Source organism: Pezoporus flaviventris, unplaced genomic scaffold, assembly GCF_033815535.1.
Source record: "Pezoporus flaviventris isolate CSIRO_AGI_PZ_B2104156 unplaced genomic scaffold, CSIRO_AGI_Pfla_v1 ptg000013l, whole genome shotgun sequence".
Classification (NCBI taxonomy): Eukaryota; Metazoa; Chordata; class Aves; order Psittaciformes; family Psittacidae; genus Pezoporus; species Pezoporus flaviventris.
Window position 1 is genome coordinate 16,372,507 of NW_026892561.1, and position 4,469 is coordinate 16,376,975.

The following is a 4,469-nucleotide window of genomic DNA, read 5'->3' on the forward strand; positions in this document are numbered from 1 at the left end:
CATGAAATGACTCATGCGTCTCAGTTGAAAGTAAACCTGACTGTAGCTGCGGTGGGGAGGTGGTGAGCTGTGATAGCATGGAGGCATGAGGCCCCTTGGAGAGCAGCCAGCCAGCCTTAGCTTTAAGCAGCCCCTGCTTGCTGCCAGCACCCAGATCCCCTTCTTCGGTTGCCTGGAGGCTGCTGCAGAGGCTCAGGTGGCCCTGTCAGAGCTGCTAATGGGGTTAAAGTGCTCCTAGGGGGGCACCGCCATCTGCACGGCCCCCAGGGCCTTGTGCATTTACACTTAGAGAGGATGCCTCGCAGCTGTGGAGAGCACACACGTGCACCCCCGTGTGTAGGGATATCCGTGTGCTCCTGTGCACACATGCACAGGCACACACCGCTTTCCCCCCCATGTACCCTCATGGATGCACAAGGGTGCATCCCTTGCCTGGAGTTCACCCCGCACCCTAGAAATACTTTTGCATTACTGTGACCATTTGATGTCAGGAGCTCACCTTCGCTGACACCCCAGTGCCCACCACCTGCTTGCAAAGCCCCTAGTGTGGGGGAGATGCAGCAGCCTCCTTCCCCTACAGAGCTTTGGTAAAATCCCCTCCCTCCAGCCCTCCTTGACCTCTCTGGCACAACAGCTGAGCGGTGCATGGGGGGCCCTGGGGGCTGGACCCCTGATGCTGTGTGTGACATGGCCATGTGCTCCTCTCTGCAGGGACCCCTGCAGCAGTGACAGGCCAGCCATGCTCCCAGGAGCCAGCCACATGGCAGGTAAGACCCCCCAAGAGTCCTAACCATACCCCACTCTCCCATGCCCTGCTGAGGGGGATGCTCCAGCACCCCGGCAGCATGCATCACCCCAGGGGACAGCCAGCAGCTCGCTGGGCCCTGAGGTGTCCCCTCATGGTGACATCTCAGAGGCAGGTGGTGTGTGGAGCAGCAGCTTTGCCGGTCTAACTGCTGCTCGCCCTCGCTCCCTCCCAGCTTCTCAAGACGGGCCGTGGGGTGAGGGTGACGAGGACACTGCGCCAGCTGAGCCGGGGGGCTTCCATAGCCCCCCTGGTGCTGAGCCCCAGCCTGGCCCCTTGGTGCAAACGTGTCTCCTCCGGGACTTGGAGATGAGTCCCCTCGCCCAGACACAGACGCTGCGGGACTTTGAGCAGGTGAGACCGCGGGGTGCCAGGACCTCCCAGCACTGCCAGGTGCTTGCGGGATACATGATGGGCGCAGCGGTGGGGTACGGAGGGCGGGAGGGGGCCGGGAGAGTGGTCATTGCCACCGGCCGCCGCGTCCCCCCACGGCCGCCCCCTGGCCGAGAAGCGCGGGGGCCGCCGGGGCTCGGGTTTCACCGCCAGTCCCCGTCGCGACCCGTCCCGCTCCGGCGGTTCCTCAAATAGCTCCGGAGGCGAAAAAAAACCCCACGAGCGGGCCGGAGTCGGGGCCGGCGGTGGGAGCTGCGGGCGGGCACGGCCTCGGGCTGCGTCCCCGCGGCGCCATGTGAGGGGTGCCGGAATGCCCCCCCCATGGAGCGGCCATGGCTAACGGGTACCGCACGCTCTCCCAGCACCTCAACGACCTCAAGAAGGAGAATTTCAGCCTCAAGCTGCGCATCTACTTTCTGGAGGAGCGCGTCCAACAGAAAGGCGAGGAAAGCCGGGACGATGTCTACCGGCGGGTGAGAGCCCGAGGGGGACGCTCGGCGGGGGGGTCCGTCCCAGTGCTCTTGCTTTGCCGTGAGGGAGTGGGGCCAGGAGAGTGCAGCTCTCCCGGCAGTGGGAATGCCGGAAGGACCCTGGGCACAGCACTGGGGTGAGGGAGCTGCTGTGTGGGAGTTTGCCCCTTGCCTTTGACAGGAGCGCAGAGAGGGTGCGGGAGGGTCCCCCCAGCCCGGTGGGATGCCCAGGGTAGGTGGTGGTGCCAATTTGGGTGCAGGCATATGGAATAGGTACACCCCATGGTAGCACAGGTGGGCTAAAATACTGCACGTTCCACTCAGTGCCAGGAGCACCTGAAGCTTTGCCATGGGGTGGGGGACCTCCTTGCCACCTCTGATGCATTAGCATCGGCATGGGCATGTGGGGTTGTCCAGGCAAGTACGGGGGCATCGTACCCACCTCCCTCCCACCCTGCAGAACATTGAGCTGAAGGTGGAGGTGGAAAGCCTGAAGCGAGAGCTGCAGGAGAAACAACAAGCCCTCGACAACACATGGTGAGTGTGTCCAGCCAAGCCCCTCGCCCTGGGGTGGACACAGCACCCACTGTCAGCAGTGCTTGTGTGGATAGGGGGTACAGGGGTTGTCTGCCTGCACCCTGCCTGCAGTGGACGGCAGAGGGGTTTGCAGTGGGACTGGAGGGGGTTGCAATGGGACCAGGCACCCACAGAGCTCCTCTTACAGTGCCAGCCAAAAATAAATGGCAGCACCTGTTTGGTGTGGGAGAGCAGTGCTATACCCAGGGGCCATGGCATGGGTGTCCCACAGCAGGGCACCGCTGGAAAGGGGACCCAGGGGCATGGCATCTGGGAAGCCCCTGGTTTTGGGAGTGTGGGGGGATTGATCTGGTGGTTCAGAGCCTGATCATGTGCCACCCGAGGAGCAGCGTCCCCAGGGCAGCATTGGGAGGTTATAGTATGCCCTTTCCAGGGGTCCTGCAGAAACAGCACCCACAGCATGGGGGAAGCTGGGCTGCCAGCACTCAGGGTGGCATGGTTCATCATCTGCCATGCCATGTCATAGCATACTGTGCCATACCATGAAGTGTTGTGCCACATTATGTGAGATGCCATGTCATACCATGCTGTGCCGCATTATTCTGTGCCATCCTGTGCCATGCCATGCCATGCCAAGCCGTTCTGTGCCTGGCAGTGTGGCTGTGGAGAACCAGACGACCCGCAGCCAGGCAGCACTCCAGCAGCAGTATGAGGAGCAGCAGCGGGAGTCAGAGCATGTCTATGAGCTCCTGGAGAATAAGATCCAGCTCCTGCAAGAGGTGAGCTCAGGGACTGTAGGGGCTGGGGGGAGGCCAGGGGCCCGTGCCTGTGGGATCACTCCACTGCCATGCAGGAGGCCAGACTGGCACGGAGTGAGGCTGAGCAGGCCACAGCACTGGCCAGAGCCGAGGCAGAGCGGTGCCAGGAGCTGGCAGGGAAGCTGAAGGAAGCTGCGAGGACAAAGGAGGAGGACAAGAGCAATGATGGCTGCAATGCCATTGCCCAGAGGTGGGTGTCCAGGACCCATCCCCTACATGCTGGCAGCCTGTGCTCTGTGCCCGGGCTTGGGAACTACCAAGAGTTTGCTGTTGTGTGAGGCTGGAGAGCTGTGGGCATCTTGGGGGGCTGAGTGGTCATCCCAAGGGGAGAGAGGACTGTGGGGAAGAGGGAGCAGCCCCAGGGCTGCTCTGCTTTGCCCAAGAGATTGCGACCCCTAGCCGTCTCCAGTGCCATCTTGGGGCCTTCCCAGTCCCTGAGCATCCCCTGCCCTACCATCACTTTCAGGAGGATCGAAGAGCTGACCCAAGAGCTGGCTGCCACCAACCGGCTTGTGGAAATGCTGTCAGCTGAGAAGCAGGACCTGCAGCAGCGCCTGGAGGAGACCCCAGCCATGGTGGGGAAGGTGGGTGGCCAAAGCACGGGGGGACCTCAGCTCGGCATCCTGGGGAGGAGCGTACCCGCCCAGGGCTCGGCTGGCAGTTGTCATCCCTGTCCCTTTCTAGGGCTGTGGCACGTCCAGCCCGGCAGCATCGGGTGTTTGTACAGCTGTGCCGTGGTGCTGGGGCAGGGGGCCAGGAGGTCCTTGTGCGCGGTGTCAGGGGAGGGACCACCCCCTGTAGTCCTTCGGCTGGTGTTGGTGCTGCCTGCGCCTGTCTGCCAGTTAAATCCCAGGTCTCAAAATACCCTCAGCAGCCCGGCACGGTGCCAGGTAGGATCTGGGGGCTGTGAGGGATTAGAGCTGCGTGTTCCTGGCAGCCGCACAGCTCTGTTTGTGCTGTGTCTTGGTGGCACATCGCTGTCCCCAGCAGCCATGAGACATCACTGCGTGAGCTGCCCGCACAGTGGTCCTGCCAGAGGACCCCGGTGTGTGCCCACTGCGTGGCACGGGGAGCCGTGCAGGTACCGGTGCATGGGTGCGACACCTGCCCCTGCGCTGCCTGCTGGGGCTGGGCATTGGCACTGGCACTGGGACTGGAACTCGGCACTGACTCTCGGGTGGGGACCTGGCGGTGGCACTGGGATAGACCCTGGCACTGGGGCTGGGGCTGGGTCGCGGCAGGGGCCCTGCACTGTCGCTGTCACTGTCGCCGCCCTCCGCAGCGGCAGCCTGACGCGGGCCCGGTGCTGGCCGCGGGCAGACACTGCACATGAGCAATACCTGGGCTTGTCGCCTACAAATCCCGGCAGGCGCAGCGGCTGCCGCGCACGCGTGGGGCTGTCATCGGCCGCCATCTTGAAATCTGAGCCAGAAGCTGGGCGCCGCC